Source organism: Globicephala melas, chromosome 7 (assembly GCF_963455315.2).
Source record: "Globicephala melas chromosome 7, mGloMel1.2, whole genome shotgun sequence".
NCBI lineage: Eukaryota > Metazoa > Chordata > Mammalia > Artiodactyla > Delphinidae > Globicephala > Globicephala melas.
The window spans coordinates 53,170,354-53,190,044 of NC_083320.1; the positions used below are offsets into that span (position 1 = coordinate 53,170,354).

At 36.6% G+C, this 19,691-nt stretch overlaps 1 protein-coding gene across 5 annotated transcripts in view; it reads left to right on the plus strand.

Moving 5' to 3' along the window:
- The first annotated feature begins 345 nt into the window (after positions 1–345).
- ZNF385B (zinc finger protein 385B) overlaps positions 346–19,691 on the plus strand; it is a 390,846-nt gene continuing 371,500 nt past the window's right edge. Inside the window, exon 1 of one of the 5 annotated variants that reach the window (XM_060302191.1) lies at positions 346–468. The gene's annotated coding sequence lies outside the window, so the exon portion shown is untranslated. The remainder of the gene's footprint in view (positions 469–19,691) is intronic. The other 4 variants (XM_060302193.2, XM_060302189.1, XM_060302192.2 and 1 more) reach the window with 4 other exon arrangements.

Consider the following 19,691-nt stretch of genomic DNA (forward strand, 5'->3'; position numbering starts at 1 on the left):
TTTATATATATATACACACACACACACACACACACACATACACTTTAAAGGTAGGTTTATATAAGTTAATTTCACCTTCCATGATTCTGGCCATGAAAAAAATTTCAAATTACTGATTCTTTGTTAGGGAAGAGTGTATAGTGCTCAAATATGACAGACTAGGGATGTCATGAGGCTTCCAGTATTCTTGTTCACTATTTTTTGCTTGTAGATCTAGCCATACAGATATTTATACATCTATCTATATATAGCTTAACATCCCATAAAAGCATGTGCTTTCCTTTTCCTGAGGAATCTTCTTTTGGAAATGGCAATGCAATAAGCATTTCCTGTGGAATTGCAGAGGGGATGGAACCCTATGAATTATAACAGCGATGCTGGGGTGAGGTGTAGCAAAGGATAATTACCCCACTTTCCACGTGATCAGAAGTGAGGTACTCCATGTGCATGAAGACTTTGGTATGAGAGGTAAAAAAGATAAATCTATTGTCCAGGCAGGATTTGCTGTGAAGTTTTTCTTGTTTTGTACATACTGAAATACCAGTGTTGTTGTAGTCAGTGGTTCATGCGGGGACATAAGGTTAGAAAAGATCCAAGCAATCTTTTGAATATGTTGTCCAAGCTATGTTTTGTTTTGTTTTGTTTTTCTGTGCCTCCTATACTTGATCACAGAGAGAAATGTGTATCATGTTATTTAGAAAGAGGATTTAAAAACAGGCACAGCTTTGGAACCTTGATCTGTATAACTCACTAATTCCCACCTCGTGGGAAACATTCTTTTCTACCCTGGGACTTGAACAGGAAATATTGGAGATTTACATTTTTAAGCAATTAGTAAATAAACTGTGGGTATATTTAACATTTAATATTTTAGTTTCTTTAGCTGTAATTCTGAAGTAGACTTAAAGTTGATAAAATCCTAATCATAATGCAAGACTCTGAAAAAGCACCCTACTTTTTAGGTTATTAAAGTACAGTAATGATAGAAAGTTAGCACCTTTCTTCTTTTAAAACTGTAACCTAGTATTTATACCTGACTGTGCTGTCTCAGTGTGTTAGATCTCAAGCCTTATTTTATAACCATAAAGATATTTAAAAGTAGGAAAATAGTTTTGATATTTATTATAGTGTCTAAGTAAGATAGTGAGTTTTTTTCTAATATGAAAGCTCTTTGTTGTGAGGAATGCAAATGTAAAATACATAAACTTGAATACCCTCAAAATACCTTTTAGATGAAACAGTGTATTTGGAGGAGGGAAAACCACTGTGAGTCATCTGTCTCTTCAGGTTCTGCTCTCAGAACAGTTACTGATTTGTTTAGTGACCTTGGCCATCGTGGTCTAACTCCATTTTCATTTTCCCTCTTGACAAATGGATTTTCTTTCTACTAACCTGCTTTCCTGGACATACTTTGGAGGAAAGATGTTGTGTAAATACCTATCTCAAGAGTGAACTTCAATCTGAAATGAGAACACTATTCACTGGTATTTTTTTAACCTTGTAATCCTTACCAAAAAAAAAAAAAAATTAAAATCTAAGTATATTTTAAGGAAGTACTCTGGATAAATGACTGAAGTTCATTACCATATAAGAATTATATTCAATATAGATTCTTTTAAATATGAAAATGTGGCTTAGCAAGTTGGCGGGTTGAAAATCCTTGCTTTATTAGTTAGCAAATGATTCTGGGTTTTATCATATTTATTGTCAATCTCAGTTTTTGGATGCCTAGGAATTCAAAATTATATGCTCAGCTGACCCTTTAATAAATGCTCTCATTCTGTCTTACATGATTTATAGCCTGGCAGCTCACATGTAAAAATGATGTATGATTTAATGAAGTGGAAAGGCAGAATAGGTTCCCACCTTCGATTGTTTAATGCTTTCCTCCGACTGGTGACTGGAATGCTAGGGGCAAACAAAGCAGAGTTGCATCCCCTGTTCATTTATCGCCACAAGGACAGGAAGATCCAGTTTGCTATGATATGTGATTGTTTGCAAATATACTTCTGTTTCATTAGAAAACACGAGAGCATTGATTCAGGTATCTTGGAATAGTCTAAAGAGAAACATGAGAGAGGCTATCGACTCAAACTCCCTTATTTTGCATTTTTATTTCATTGCTCTAAATGTAAATATTTGGGGAAAGCAATACAGCATTTAATCCACAGGGTTGTGCAGTGTTTTAGCACCATCAGTCCATAAGTGTTTATGGAGTACATTAGGTACCGATTGAGGCACTGGGTTGGCAGTGGCCAAGAGAGCCGAGGCCCCTTCATGGGAGGATGGATAACAAACTAATAAACAAATGCATAAATATGATGATTTCTGATTTGTGCCACGGAGTGAGTGCATGAAGAACAACTTTAAACAAGATGCTCTCAGAGAGTGTGCAGGGAGTGAGGGGTCACTCTAGAGCTGCTGGTGTCACGAAGGACACTCCAGCCACGACCTACATGATGTGAAGTTTGCAATGTACAAGCATCTGGAGGCAGAGCTTCCCGAGCAGAGGGCACAGAGAACACAAGTTCAAGGAGGAGGGAGCTTGAAGGTCATGAGGAATAAAAAAGGAAAGTAGGGATGAGAAATACGTATATGGGCAGGAGAGGTAGTAGTTGAGAACTGAAGGGGGCAAATAGTGCAGGGCCTTGCAGGCCACAGTAAGGAAGGATCTGTGTTCCAGCAAGTGCCACACTCCAAAGGCTTTTCCTGAGGTTCTCCCAGCCCCCTTACCCACCAGCACGGGCACTGTGGTGCACCTGTTTAATTTCTACATACCCCGTGAGGTCGTGGCCCTACCTGAATAACAGGGAGTATAGAGTTCTGGGGCCAAAACATGTATAAAAGTGTCCCATTAATTACCTCAAGCGTTCCCACCCTCCCCCAACAATTTTTCATTTAGAAAAATTACAAATATACAGAAAGTTGCAAAACTCCTCCTGTAGAGTCACCAATTGGCAATAACTTCCCACCTTTGCTTTATCTCCTTTCTCTCTATGTATACACCTGGTTTTGTTTTGTTTTGCTAAAGCATTTCAATGTTAGTTGCAGACGTTATGATTTTCACCGTGAACTTAAATACTTCCGCATCTATCTGATCATGGCCAGGAAATTTAACAGTATAATACTTTTATCTACTATGCAGCCTATATTGAAAATTTCCAGATTGCTCCAATCATGGCTTTTATGGCTGATTTTTTGATAGTCATATTTCTTTTGTCTCCTCTAATTCAGAACAGTCCCTGTAGCCACCTTTTTTTTTTTTCACGGTATTGATATTTTTGAAGAGTATGAGCCAGTTCTTCAGAATCTCTCTCAATTTGGATTTTTCTAATGTTTCCTCATAATTAGATTTAGGTTAAATATATTTGTCAAGAATGCTCCATAGGTGTGTATCAGGTGGCTCATTATGTTGGTTTGTCCTAATGTTGATGACCTTAAACTCGATCACTGGTAAAGGTGTATCTGCCAGATTTCCCCATTGTAAAGGTATCTTTGCCCCTTTGCAATCGATAAATAGTCTGTGGGGAGATACTTTGAGACTCGTGAATATCTTGTTTCCTAATAGCCTTTCATCTAATTATATTAGTAACTACAGATGCATCTTTCCAGAACCTGTTATTACTATGGTGGTTGTGAAGACGATGACTTTCTATTTCTCTTGTTACTTCTATAGTCATTAGTTGGCTTACTTCTGTAAGTAAGCCAACTAATGGCTTACTTTTCCTCCTCCTACCCCCTTTTAAAAAATCAGTATGGACTCAAGGATTTTTAAAAAAAATTTATTATGCTATAATCCATTCCTGTCATTGTACATCTTGATGCTATAATTGTCCCAAATTTGACTAGTGAGAGCTCCTTCAAGCTGTAATTTTTGATCAGTTTTTGAGCACTTCCTTTTTCTCCAGCATAGTAAGAGGTTTCAGGCTTACTTTATACTTTTTCTTCCCTAGACCAAGAAAAAGTGATTTCTCCCAAATGTCCTGGTTTATTTTGGTGGAGAATGGTATTTAGAAACCAACATCTTGGAACTAGATGTTTATTGCTACCAGGGTAGCATTGCTTTCAGAGTGAGGGTGTCTTTGCTTCTAGAACCATTCAGTCGACAGGGCTAATAAATACATACACACACACACACACACACAGAATCATAAGTTCTTACTAATACCTTTAATTCCAGTCCAACATGACAGCATTTTTTCTCCTTTTCCCATTCTGTATCTGTATCTCCTTTCTCCCACAGAGAAAACTCTGGTTCCCAACAACATCAATATGTCAATATTTACTAATACGTGGTTGCAGTACCCACTTCGCCAATTTTAGAATTGCTACACCAATCCCAGTACCAACAATAAACTCATTAGGTTCAAGACCACTCCACTCTTCTTTTGTCCTTAGAATATATTTCATTGAGGAAGTAAAGTCATGTACTACATTCAAAAGTTACCTCCTTTCTTCTGTATCATTATGTTGTCTGTTTGACATACAATTAGGTTTATTTGTTTCTGTTTGAATCAAATTTAGTTTACTCCATCCATTCTTATTCAAATTTAACTTATTAATGTGTAAAACATTAACATGGTTTAAAAGTCAAAACTGTATAAAAAGATATATTCAGTACCTCCAAGCTTTAAAAACACCATTAGTCATCTTTAACTTTAAGCTTTAATGAGATAGCAGGGTAGGTACTAACCATTAGTAAATAAGGCAGCTTCATCAACATGGCATAATGGGTATCAGTACACTCGTAGAACTTTAAAGGACCATGAAAATAATAATTCTTCTTCTTGTTTTGATTCTAGCATTAATACTTTCCCCTCTAATTGCTAATCTTTTAACTTTATACCTGAGAATTTTATACTATTTTTTGGCAGGATACTGTGTGTGTGTGTGTGTGAGAAAGAGAAAATACTGTGTGTTTTCATTGTTTTTTTAGGTAGTCATCTTCTATAGATCAGTGCTTTTCATTTGAAACTGAAATAGTTTCAAAGAAAAAGAAAAAGATCATTCTATTTACATGATTTTCCTTTGTATTCTCCTGAGATAGTCAAAATATGGGCACATTTGGGGAAACAAAAGACTGAAAAAGTGAAAAGGGTAGACAAATGTTCAGTTGCATCTAAATATATGAAAATTGCACAAAGCATCTAACTGTTTAATATATATGTACATACATGTACATATACATATATGTTTCAATGTGTCCAGGGTGATATACTTAGCGAAATGTGAAATAATGGGTTGTATAGACTTCAGAGAAGCCATATAATAACTTAGAAAAACTTTTTATATAACATTGTTATTTTGGGCCCAAACCAGAGAAATTTCGGCTGAATAAAATGTGTCTTATTAACAGTAATGTCAGCAAAATCACTTCTGCTCTTGGCATGGTTCGTTTACTCATGCAGCAAAAATTAACTGCAGTTACATCTTGAATATTTTTTCTAAGCACATCTGTAATTCGTAGACGCTTTGACTATTAGTGTAGAATATGGTGATTATCATAAAATGTATACTTGACAATTTAGGCTAGCAACTTAAATGTTAGTATACAGAACATATAGACCCTGGCATCTTGCAGAGTGGTGTGGATTTGGATTAGCAATCTTTCAGAAGTAGAGTGGTGGGTTGCTTGGTGTCTGGCTTTGTTTTTCTGATTTGCTAGGCTAAGGTCGAATGGGTAATAAAGGCAGGATGTCCTAAAATAGTGTGATTTCCTTTCCTAAAAATTAATCAATTTTTTAAAGCCCACAAAACTTCCTCTTACTTATCCAAATTCCACTTTTGAAAGGTTTTTGTATATTAACATTTTAAAGATGCATATACTGACCCTGGAAGGGTTAAGCTCCTTTCAGCCATTTATACTGTAGTCTGATTCATTTTAATCTGTTTGCTTCCCTTCTAAATCCTAGAGGAGCTGCAGGGAGACTGCATTTTTAAAGGAAGAGGTGAATATTTTGTAGCACATAGGGAACTTCAAGGGACATCCTGGGAGGAATGCCCGGTGAGGTGTGGAAGGGAAGGGGGAGGGAGTAGGCAGTGGAGGGTGGAGGTCGTTGATTGGAGGAGGGAGATTCCTCTGTAAACATAGCACAGGCCAGATTTTTTGGGTTTTTTTTTTTTCAGTTTTGCACAGGGCCCTGGTTATCCAGAATCCCTTGAGACACCAACTGGAACTCATCTTCTTAATACTGACACAGTATAATTAATCTGACTATTCTGTTCCTCTGAGACTTGTCTGTGGCAAGAGTCTCTGCCGCAGGACCTCAGACCCACCACTGGATGCCTCAGACCCATAAGGCAGTCTTGCCTAAATGGAAATGAAACTCCACACTCTATCATAATTTCTTCATGCCTTATAACTGAGTTGTTTTCCTCCATCAGAAGAATTAATCATCTTCAAGGTCACACATGCACCAATCAGAGAACTAGAAGGCACCCAGAGATTTTATCAGTTTATTTAAGTCCAGTTCCCAAGAGACAGATGTGCTGGGCACAGGAGTGGCAGGGCTTGACCACAACACGGGTCTCCTCCCTCCTGGCCCAGGGCTTGCCCCCTTGGCCCGCACGCCTATTACTTGCTGTAACTGAACTGACCTCTCTTTTTCTCTTGGAAGGAACATTTGAGCAAATTTCTGGGCCATGAAAGCATTGCTCTCTGCTTGCAAGGAAGGCTACTTGGAGAAAAGTAGAGATTATAGTTTCATTTTATGCAAGTATAGTAAAGTATATGTAGGTCACAGATAGATTTTTTTTTTAAAAAACATAATTTAGATAAGCCCATTTTTTACCCTGCTTTTTTTTTTTTTCCAAATGACCTAATCTGATAAATTTGCAATCCTAGGGACACGTTCATGTAATTTTATTGGATCTTCCCTTTGCAGTAAAATGTAAAATAGCACCACTGTGGTTAAGAGTGCATAGTGGGGTGTATACCTGCTCACCATTTACTAGCTATGTGAATTGGGAAAGTTCCTATTTCCTCGTTTGAAAAGCAAGGGTAACAGTACATATCTCATAAGGTTATGAGAGGATTAAATTAGAAAATGCGTAAAATCTATAGCATAGTGCCTGGCACTCTGTAAATGCACAGTAACTTATCCACCACCACCACCATCATCATCATCATTATTGTTATTATTATTATTATTACTATTGATACCGCCTGGAAAAGAACGTCTGTATAGACCAGGCATCTTAAGTTCAGGATTCAAGTGCAATTTCTTTTGTTTTCTATTTCATCATATTATAGTATATTTTCAGATATTTTAACTGCATTAAAGTTCCAATCAGTTCATTTAATTTTTTCTATCAACAGACTATTTTTTAGAGTAGTTTTAGGCTTACAGAAAAATTAAGGAGAAAGTACAGAGTTCCCTATACATCCTCTGTTTCACCCCTTAATTTCCCCATTCTTAACATCTTGCATTGGTGTGGTATACTGCTTAAAATTGACGAACCAATGTCTATACATTATTATTAACTGAAGTCCATAGTTTACTTTAAGGTTGACTCTTTATGCTGTACTATTCTATGGGTTTTGCCAAATGCATATTGTTATCCACCTTTACCATATCATACATAATAGTTTCACCGACCTAAAACTCTGCTCTACCACTTTATTTCTCTCTGCCTCCCCTTCCCAACCACTGAAAGCCAATGATCTTTTACTGTCTGCATAGTTTTGCCTTTTCTAGAATGTCATATAGTTGGAATCATAGAGTATGTGGCCTTTTCAGACTGCCTTTTTTCACTTAACAATATTCATTTAAAATTCTTCCATGTCTTTTTGTGGCTTAATATCTCATTTCTCTTTATTGCTGAATAATATTCCATTGTATGGCTATACCACAGCTTCTTTATCCATTCACCAATTGAAAGACATATTATTTGCTTCCAAGTTTTGGCAGTTATGAATAAAGCTGCTGTGATCATTTGTGTGCACGTTTTGGGGTGAACATAAGTTTTCAGCTTATGTGGGCAAACACCTAGGAGCACCGTTGCTGGATCATATGGTAAGCGTATGTTTAGCTTTGTAAGAAACTGCCTGTGTTTTAAAGCAGCTGCACCATTTTATATTCCTACCAGCAGTGAATGAGAGTTCCTGTTGCTCCACATCCTCAGCAGCGTTTGGTGTTGTCAGCGTTCCAGATTTTGGCCATTCTAATAGGTGTGTAGTGGTATCTTGTTGTTTTAATTTGCAATTCCCTGATGACATACTGTGGAGCATCATTTCATATGCTTATTTACCATCTGTATACCTTCTTGGTTGAGGTGTCTATTCAGATCTTTTCCCCTTTTTTAATTGGGTTGTTTCTTTTCTTATTGTTGAGTTTTGAGAGAGTTCTTTGCACATTTTAGATACAAGTTCTTTATCAGATATGTTTTGCAAATATTTTCTGCCAGTCTGTGACTTGCTTTTTATTCTCTTCACAGTGTTTTCACAGAACAGAAGTTTTTTTCATTTCAATGAAGTTCTACGTATCAATTTTTTTTTTCATGGATCATGCTTTTGGTGCTGCATCTAAAAACTAACTGCCAAATCCAAGATCACTGAGATTTTCTCCTATGTTATCTTCTAGAAGTCTCATAGTTTTGTATTTTAGTTATGTCTATGATCCATTTTGAGTTAATTTTTGTGAAAGGGTGGTATCTAGATTTATTTTTTCCATGTGGATTTCCAGTTGTTAGTTCATTAAATTTTTCTCTGGTAAGTGAAGTAACATTATTCCTGAGAAAGATATTTTAATCACTGAAGACCTGAAAGAATATTTAATTCCTTTTCAGTGAATGAAGTCTCTTCACCTATCTGGAGAAATATTATCAGCAATATAGAATTGTTTATCAATGAAGCGTTTTGATATCTGGTCTCTTATATTTTAGGATGATTTGGAAGGACTGTGGAATGGTGCATATGGTTTAGAGCTGGTTGTATTTCTTAACTAAAACCTAGTTATTCAGTAGAATGTTTTGTATAGTTACTGTTCAAGTGCTTCCACTCTTTTACAACTTCTTTTTATAAAAAAAATCTATCCTTTGAGTTACTGGTTTGGGGGATTATTGAAATGCTTACCTCCCTCCCTTCCACCTTCCCTCCCTCCCTCCCTCCATCCCTCCCTCCCTCTCTCCCTTCCTTCCTTCCTTCCTCCCTCCCTGTCTCTCTGTCCTTCCCTTCCTCCCTCCATCCCCCTCCTTTCCTCTTTCTTTCTTTCCTTTTAAATCACTGTACTTGGCTAACAAGTCTTAACATCTGCTGACGTTATTGATCCTAGGAATAAAAACGTGAGATGATCGCTGGGAGAAATTCCAGGCACGGAGCCCAGACAATCCATAAACCCCATATATTTCAAATTATGCGAGTCTTGTGAAATATTTTCAGAAATACAGTTGCCAGTGATTTGGTTATGTAGGCCTGTTTAAAGGAAAGGTTTTAAAGTTCTTCTTGAAGCGACTTGTAGTTTTCAAACTCAAACTTCATGAAAACCAAGAGCCATTTCTTCTCCAAATGTTTCCTTTTAGGTTCTCTTGGTACATTCTTTTTAGCATTAATGTAGCCACTCACAGTATGATGGTTTGTTTAATGTTGAAGCAAATGATCTGAAATATAAAATTGAATAAAGGGTTTATTCTTTTTAAAATTTTGCTTAATCAAACTGCAAAGCAGAAATAGGTTCATGTTGTACTTTCAATAAAGAGTTTCCAGAAAGAAGGCCATTTTCCTAAATTATATGTGATCCGGTGGACTCATGGTGAAAGAATTAATAATCAATTTAATAAACAGTGTTTACATTTTGGTCCAGCTGTTCTTTATAGGATGTATTTTTACCCCTTTTGTTCTCTTGTGATTTCCTACATATTCCTATCTTAAATTTGCTCTGTTTGAAAGTATCAATGTTACAAACAATAAGTAAAGAAGGCAGACCTGGCAATTCCACAAGAATGTATACCTGTGTCCCCAATACACAGGGTGTTTATAGCAGCATAATTTGTAATAGAGGCAACTGGAGAGTACTCAAATGTCAATTTATAGTAGACTAGATAAATAAACTGTGATGTATTTGTATAATAGAATACCATTGGTAAATGGAAATGAATGGTTTATAAATACACACAACAAAATGGACAAAACTCACAAAAGAAAAAATATTGCGTAATTTCACTTTTAGGAAGTTTAAAAACAGGCCAATCTAACAGGCTGTTAGTAAATTGAAGGCAGCTTGAAGCATTTATCAGTCCCTTATAGTATACTGTATCATTTTATCACCTTAATTATATGTCTCTCTGTTAGGTTTTAATAGCAATAAAGGTAGGATGAGTTTCCAGTTTGTCTTGTCTACTGTAGTACATAGAGCATGGTGGGAACTTAAGTGTTGAATGGATGAAGGATTTGAATGTTTTGAATTGATGCATAAACCAGAAGTCAACTAAATTTGTCGTTGATATGTGCCTTCTGAATTTTTAGCTTCAAATTTACCTTTCTTATTACATTGTTTATAGATACAAGAGCAGTTAATATTTATTTATTTAAAGAAGATATTGGGGATAGGAGTTTATTAATTAATTAATTTATTTTTGCTGTGTTGGGTCTTCGTTTCTGTGCGAGGGCTTCCTCTAGGTGTGGCAAGCGGGGGACACTCTTCATCGCGGTGCGCGGGCCTCTCACTATCGCGGCCTCTCCTGTTGCGGAGCACGGGCTCCAGACGCGCAGGCTCAGCAGCTGTGGCTCACGGGCCCAGTTGCTCTGCGGCATGTGGGATCCTCCCAGACCAGGGCTCGAACCCGTGTCCCTTGCATTAGCAGGCAGATTCTCAACCGCTGCGCCACGGGGGAAGCCCAATATTTATTTTTAGCATATATTTTGTGGGTAGGTGCTAGGCAGTGAGAGGAATCTAGGCAGGGATTTTATTCTCGATAATTTATAAAGCGAACTAAAAAAACAAAACAAAACCACCAGCTTATTTTAGATACAGATCTGTTGTTTGCATTGTGGAGAAATATTTTGCATCTGACCCCCTGCTTTAAGGAAGAGTGCTGCATATTTTAAAGGTACCTCTCAGGAACATTTTTGCTTTTCAGCAGAGCTTTCAGTAGAACTCATTGCTTCATAGAGATGGATGGGGCTGGGGAAAGGATGTCTGAGCATTTTAGCAGGAGTGAAATCAGTCATCAAGTTAGAGTTGAAATGCCATCTTTTCGTTGTTGTTAACAAGCTTGTTTTCCACATCCATCCCTGAAGAAAATCCATATGCACATCAAAGTCCTTGCTTGTTTTGTTGTTTTATTTGTGGTTTCACAGAGTTGCATTAAGAAACAGTGTGCTATCCGTCTTTGTGGAAACACTCTTTCCCTTCCTAATGCCTTTGGAAAAATTTCTCCCGTATTCATTCAAACATTGAACTCTATTCCTGTAAGACAGTTCCAAACTCCAAACTGTCATATGTGAAGGTTGGTAGCTACCTTTTGGATAGCTGTTTTTTGTACTTCAATTACGTCTTTATCTACCTACCCTCTTCTAACTTTAGACTCTCATTTCCAGGTCATGTGACTCACAGAGACAATGTAAAATTTAGAAAGGAACATCCCCCAAATTTAGTCTCACTGAAGCCTGCACAGTTGAGGGAAGAGATGGCATCAGGATATTGACAGTGAATTCTAGGATCCTGGGAGGAAGGGGATGGCAGTGAAAGAGAAGAAAGTTGGGCTGGCAGATGGTGAAAGCCATTAGTTAAGGAGGGGAGGGAGTGTTGCCTTCAACCACACTTTATTCCCCCCCCCCCCCCCCCGCTTCCCTGCACTTCCTTGAAAATGGCACTGAATCTTAAAAGGCTCATGGGGAAGCAGGACTTGATTACAGTGTAATGAAATGGCAAAAGGCAGAAAGGCTCATTTCAGAATGGTTTGGTGAGTCATCTTGTAGGGACTTTTGCTTTAAAACATCATTGCTGATTAACTGGTAAAGTATAGCTAACTAATCTGAGCCTCAAGATAAACTCTCAAGTGATTTAGAAAAGAGGAGATGAGATGCTTTTTAAGCTTTCCTTATTGTTTTAGAATAGTGGGGGTAGTTTATTTTGTTAATCTGTGTTCTTTAGAAGGAAAAGAATTGTGCTTTTGTAATAACATATGTTAGACTATCAAAAAAGTGCTTTAACTACAGCTCAAAGCTTCCAAATACTTATATTTTGACTAATTTAGACTAGTGAATTTAAAATTTATTTTAATTTCTGTCACTTCAAAATTTTAAAAAAAAGAGGAAAAAAATGAATAGATAGCCATCAGAGACTGGATGGGCTTTGCTTTTGTAAATGGTGGATTAGGATTTGTCTGTCCTATAAAGGACACACAGCATTTAGATTAGACATAATCTGATTGTATTGCAATACAAAGGCCATTCAAGTCAGCTCAGTGTCCAGGGTCTGTAAACACCATATGACCACTGATTGGTCCAGGGAAGAGTATTAACAGAAAGTTAATGATGAGTTTTAATCCAGATCCCTACAGCACAACAGTTGTGGCTTCAAATGAGTTTCCTTTCAGACTTTAACCATGATGCTGGTGCTATATTTCTTACATGATAAATTGAACTCCTCTTTTTTTTTTTTAAACTCACACAAAGAGTATGCCTACTTAACTTTATTATTATTTGATTAGGTAGTTCTCTTGTCCCAAATTTCTTTTAGAATATAATATAGATGTTTGACATTTATTTAAAATTAACCTGACTATATAATTTATTGTCTAGAGCAGGACTCTCTGGAGGGTAAAAGTGGGTATTATTAATAGTTACCCAGGGAAAAGGCGTAAACCAGGAATCTTCTGGGTATAAACCAGCACGGATGACCACCCTACTTAAAAGTCATATTTTTAACTTTTATTTTTATCCTCCAATAAAATTATAAAATCACAATTAAAATAATAGAGAACTAAATGTCCTTTCCAAATGTGATTCAAAATGTATGGTTCGTTAGAAGTGAAAAAAACAAAAATAAAAGCAATAATGAAAAGCAAAATATAGGTCTGTGGTCACAGTCAGTTCTCTAAATGTCTTTTGCTTAAATTTGATCCATAAATTATATTTTCTTCTCACCTTGTGATTCCCAAATGTATTAAGTTAGTTTAGCAAGCAGGTATTCAGCATTTATTCTCTGTATGTTTGTGTTTCACTAATATCATTATTCCTATTGCACCTACTGCTTAGAGACGGCCATACTATTCTGTGTGGGATATTATAAGGAATAGAAAGTGCAAAAGAATAACAACTTGATAAATATTAAGGATTTAATTTTATAGTCAACATTTGTTGGTTGACTCCCAGGTATCCCATCTCTCTTCCAAATACAGTGCCCCAAATTTCCTAACCATGAAGTTTGGGTAACATAGACCTCTACTTCAGCTCCAGAAGGGCTCTGATTGGCACAAACAATCAGTGTTTCCCATCCCTTTAGCCTTATTATTATTATTAGTGGCAGTCACATAGTCCAGACATGTGCAATTGGACTGGATACTGGCATTTTAATTGAGCTACAGGGGAAACAGACTGACTTTCCTACTGGAAGTAATTGAAGCTGTAGCTTTATGAAGTACTGCAGATCATCTGAAGATCAGATCAAGCCTTAGGGTGAATACAACACCCTAAAGTGTTGATATAAACATAGTATTGGTGACATTGTTCAACTGCTGAATCAAGCCAAACTCTGTCACTGGAGTTTTTGGTTACATGAAACTAGAACTTTTCCTGCTTTTTACAAAGTAACTCTTGTTGCAGTAACTTTTATTAATAGCTTTTATTGCTTAAGATTTGAGTTGGAGTTTCACTTACTTGCAACCAAAGACTTCCTAACTAACACTAGATTTAAAAATAATTGCAAACCATTTAATTTGCAAATATTTCAGGACCATTATTTGAAAAGAGGAATGGCATGCTATTTCTATGATTGATATAGGAAGGTCTTCGCGTCTGGGTATTGGGTTAGGGAAGTAGAGACAGGATGAAGAATAAAAAATGCAAGGAAAACTGCCCAAGTCAGGATGCTTCTGTACAAAGAGAAACAATGGGACCAGAGAGAAAGGAGTGTAAGAAAAATGTTATAGACACACTTGATAGTGAACCAAATTTTGACAAAAAGCTAAGAAGTAGTTAAAAATGAACTCAGCGGGCTTCCCTGGTGGCGCAGTGGTTGAGAGTCCACCTGCCAATGCAGGGGACACGGGTTCCTGCCCCAGTCCAGGAAGATCCCACATGCCGCGGAGCGGCTGGGCCCGTGAGCCATGGCCGCTGAGCCTGCGCTTCCAGAGCCTGTGCTCCACAACGGGAGAGGCCACAACAGTGAGAGGCCCTAGTAACGCAAAAAAAAAAAAAAAAAAAAAAAAATGAACGCAGCTTTGTGGCCTTGGGTAGCCTAGACAAGATAGCCAGATATAAAAGGAAATTTGTCTAGTCATAGCACGTACCCTTATCTTTTTATCTATAATTAAAATTCACCTATTTATGAGACTTGCACTGCAGCTGTGTAGTGGAGCATTGCAATTGTATCCAGTATTTTATGGTAACTGAAGAATTTGATTTGTGTGGGACAAGATCCAGGCAGAAGAATGGGTCTTACTCTTGTTACCTCAACTACTTTATCTCTCTTATGGAATCAAGGTTAGTAAATGGCATACTTCTTTGGCTAGGACTTTATGACCAGTGCAAAGTTATCTTTTGACTCGATGTGAATTTTGAGCTCTTGAACACTAGATTATTTTTATTGCTTTTTTTTTTTCCTTCCCAAATGGAGAGAATCCATCTGTAGAGGAAATTTTCCATATACAAGCTAGAACCTGCTTTTTTCGCTCGCAACTTCCAATGTTATGTAACCACTAACAGAACTTTAGAAACTTCATGGTCCTTTTTTTCAGAAATTTTTTTACCAAAAACCCAAGACTGGTATCACACTTTATAGGTAATGGACGGCTTACTCCCATAAGCCTAGAATTCCTGTTTTGATGTGTTCATTTTTGTGTGCAAGAGAATAATTCTTGAGAATGGAAAAGGTATTCCAATGAACTGATTTTTAAAGACTTAATGATTTGGGGTCTTTGGCCTTTCACTTCAGAAGAAGGTGTCTAGCACTCCTTTCTATCTTTATAGCCATATGGTATTCACATGCCAGCTTCAGTTACAGATTAAAGTTCAAAAATCTAGGAGATTTGGGTTCAGTAGGTAGAAAGACATTCAGAACACAAATATCCTTCATGGCTTAAGAATGGCATCTTCCGTGAGTGCAGGACTCCACCAAGGTCCGTGTTACTGCTGCTGCTAATTAGAATTACACTGAATCAGACAGAATATTGAGATTTCCATCATTATTATCTTTATGCTATTTTTGAACTTTAACGTACTTTGACAAAAGAAATTGGTTTTACATGTTAGTCTGTTGCCTTTATTGAAAAGCTAGTTTTGAATAAAGTGATGTACTAAGCTTCATTAATTGAGTAACTGTAAACCATGGAATGGCCTCACACTTGGAAAATATATGGTTAATAGGAGTGGCAGGCAATCCTCTTTGAAGAGGGGACATAAGAAATGTGGAGGAGGACAAAAGCCTAATAACCTATCCTTCCCCACTGTCCTTCGTGAATCCCTGTGCTCAGTAGACTTTTATTAAACTCATTACCTCAGTATAATATGCATTTTAGAAATCCATTGTGTAGGAAATTTTCTTTCATGGAAACCCAGAATATTAATTACTTAATAAGAATCTTATAGGCTTCTTTGGAGGGGACCATTTTCCTCAAAAAGTGGAACTTAATATGTGTGATGCTGTTCCTTTTTTATAGGAAACCTTGTATTATTCAGCAGAACATAGTGAATTTTAAGCATATGTTTTCAGTGATGAATTATCTCAGCTTCATCTCTTTGGACATGATAGAGGCACTTTTTCTCCTTGCAGCCTATTTTGTCACTCCAGTCAGATTAATGAATTATGAACTATAGCATTTCATTAGGATAGTAAGAATTAAGAGAAGATGTTTTCCTTGGGGACTTCCGCTTGGAATATATCATTAATCATATTCTATGAGAACTATAGTCAACGCTGAACTGAGAAGGCTAGTTTATCTGACACGTACCAAGGGAGAAATCAAGTTGTCATTTAGCCTATCTCAAGTAAAGTACGTCTTAATAAAATTCCTAGATAAGGAATGACATCTTAAAATTGCTTCTTATTTTGATCTGTGTCAGAGGTCTGAAAAATCAATCGTATGTGAAACTGTGAAGTGTTCTCACAAAAAGTAGAAGTCCTTTAACAAGAGTATTGTTTTTAGTGTGGTTTTTAAGTCAAGGGGTATCGGATGTAAAAGTAACTGACCACTGAATTAGAGCCTTTACTTATTTTCTCAGCAACCCCTACCCTGTTCCCACCCTCCTGAATGCCTCATTCTTCCTTTGTTGGAGGAAACCCAAATGTCTAGCAGGATATTTTAAATGACTAACATGAACATTTCTAATATTAAGTGGCATTAAAGAATTTTAATCATGAGGATCTTATTAATTACCCCATATGGCTCAGTCTGTGGTCATTACTTAAAAAGTGGTGCAGATAGATGAAAAGAGAAGGAGTGAGTGCCTGAGGAAGAGAGAATGCTATGCTCTGACAATCTGGAGTTGGGTCCACTCACCAGTTACAGTGCCATGCAGGAACTTCCTGTAAAGATGAACAGTCTTTCATTCAATAAGTACTTTGAGTAAAAAAAGTAAAAAAAAAAAAAGAAAAAAAAAAAAGTTAAATTTGTAGAGAACTTTTGCTCAAATTTCCATTTGAAATCTTCTGTTTGTTTTGATAGATTGAACTGAAGTGCACAAATAGGAAATTTTGCAGTTATTTCTAGTATATGGAAAAGAGACATAGAGTAATAAATTGGGACTTATCTGTGGCTAACCATGTCATTAAGGTTTTAATATCTTAGATAAAGCACCCCCCTCAATTCACAAAACTCTTTTCCAGACTTACAATATTCATAGGAAAAAGCAAACATTCCCCCCAGATCCCCAGATCAAAGAGAAAATAAAAAACACGACTACAAACTTTAAGAAAGTAATCAAAAAAGAAAATTGCATATCAGAGTTATGCTTTGAGCCAAAAATGTATTTATAGATAATTGTATAACCCTAAGAGATTTTATTGTTTAAAAGTAAAATTTAAAAATAAATGAATGAAACATTCAACTCTAGATATCTGAGAGAGGGGAAAAAATCCTGAAACAGAAAAACAACAAACTGAAATTAAGCAGTAAGAATAAATTAATAATAAAGACAAAATGTAGGATTTAATATTAGAAAACAGAGACACAGTAGAATTGATGAATCTAAGACTGGTTTAAAATCAAACAATGAAATAAACATTTGGTCAATGGAATAAGAAAGGAGTTAGAAAAATGCAAATACATTTAAGAATAAGAAAGGGACAATGGCTACAGTCAGAAGAGATTAAAAATTATGCCAATACCCTGTGTAACTTGAAAATCTTGATAAAATTTTCTCTATGCTAATTCTCATTATAAAACCAAAGCTACATAGTAAGCTGGAAAATAGACTTTAAGTAACTTTTATAGAAAAATATCAAACTTTTATAAAATAGCTCTTACAGCTCAGGAAAATACATCAGTGGAAAATTTTCAGTGATGTATAAACATACCTACACACACACACACACACACACACACACACACACACACATTCACATACATATTCATGTATACACACTCGCAGGGTGTTTGAAAAGTCTGGAAACATGAGATAAACTTATTTTCAATGATATGCTAGTTACATTTTCAAAAAATATTCTCAGTACATTTTTCTTTAACCTCTAGACACCTTTTCAGGATAGGTACCTGAAGCAATATGTCTAATTGTTAGTTTGAAAAAAGTACAATTAATATACCACAGAGTATCCAGATGTCTGTAAACACAGGCAAAAATAGTCTATTAATAGAATCTCAGAAATTCTGGCTGCTGTTGACAAAAGCATTCCTATTTTCCATTTCTCCCAGGAAGAAGAGGCCAAAATTATTTTTTGAGAAAAGTCTGAGCATCTTACATTCCCCCCTTCCAGGAGGAAAATTAAAGAACCTTTGGATTTTATCCTCTGAGGGAGCATTAAATTAGATTGCCTGGGAGAGAGTGAGGTTTCAAGATGTGAAAGAGGCCAAAGGGTCCCACCTAGAGTTATGGGTTACAAAGCAGAGAGTTGCAGGGGCCCACCCTTACTCCCATGGGGGATCCTAGGAGGTGATGGGACCTCTGGGTGATGGATGGATGATGTGATGGAGGGGAAGTGATATCACAAGGGAGACCACCATGTTCTAGGCACTTAGAGATTCCAGGGCCTACACTGGCATGGAGGGGGTGGAGCCACCTACCTTTGACCTGTCCTTGGGGTTTAGACAGCAGCATCTCAATGGTGACCACACAGACTGAAAGCCATAGCCTATCCTTAAGTTTGCTGAGTTTCTTGGTGCTTTTGTAAGACCAGGGCAGGAAGGAGTGTGAAATAACAAATACTGTTAGTAAACACATACTCAGAGCTAGGCTTTATTTGTTTGAGAAAAATAAAGCAAGGTGACATTAGATGACAGTAGATAGTGGAGCAAATTGTGTGTGTGTGTGTGTGTGTGTGTGTGTGTTTATAAATGTGCATATATTTATGCACGCATATCTATGAGATGCTGGCAGAAAACACACTGAAATATTAACTGAGTTCTAAAAACAAAGCCTGCCTTTGTTACCTTCCATCTGATGAAGAAGCTTTTGGAACTGAAACCTTGAGAAAGAGCAGCTCCCCTAGATGAGTTTGATGTTCTTCCAGGTTTATCTTGGGATTTGTAAGATCTGATGAGCATTAGGGCCAGTGTTGAAGATGAAACATTTCCATCCTTTCCATTGACCGGTGTGTGGTATGTCCCCTTCCATTTAGCCCAGGAGAGCAAGGCAGAGTGAACTGACCTGAAGTGTGTTGTGGGAATCAAAATTCAGTTATAATCTAGCATACTCTGTCAGTGCTTCATGGTACCTAGTTTTAAACGTTGAAATGTTTCTGGCAAGGGTGTATTTTATGTTTATGTATAATGCTGACATACTAGCAAGGGATTTAATTGTGACCATTCAGAGATAATTTATCTGTTAAACCCTAACTGAAAATAAAATGATGTTTAATCAAGAGACAATCAATTGTAATACTAATTTAAAGAGCCATTAAGTAAAGGAAAAATTAATTCATTATATCAGGTTATTTTAAACTGAAAGAAAAATAACACTGTTAACTTATAAGTGGTAATGTTTAAATTGACTGAATTTTTCATGTCTTTCTGCTAAATTGTTTTAGGACATTTTTCACACCTAATTTCTATTGAGTTTAATTTAGACATTTGGAGGGAGGTACCTGCCCTTACGTAAGAAAGGAAAATTGTAATAAAACTATCTGTGCTTTCACGATTTTTTAGAAAACGTTTGTATTACACAGTATGTAGGGAAATGAAAAGATTCTAGTTCTTCCTACCTGTTACACCCACGTGCACACACACACACACTCACACACACACACACACACACTCACCCTCATTCATTCTGCCACACCCTTATTATATAATCCTCTCTGTCCCTCCCATATGCATTTGCTTCCTCAAGCACAAACACGCAGTCATGCTCAGGCAAG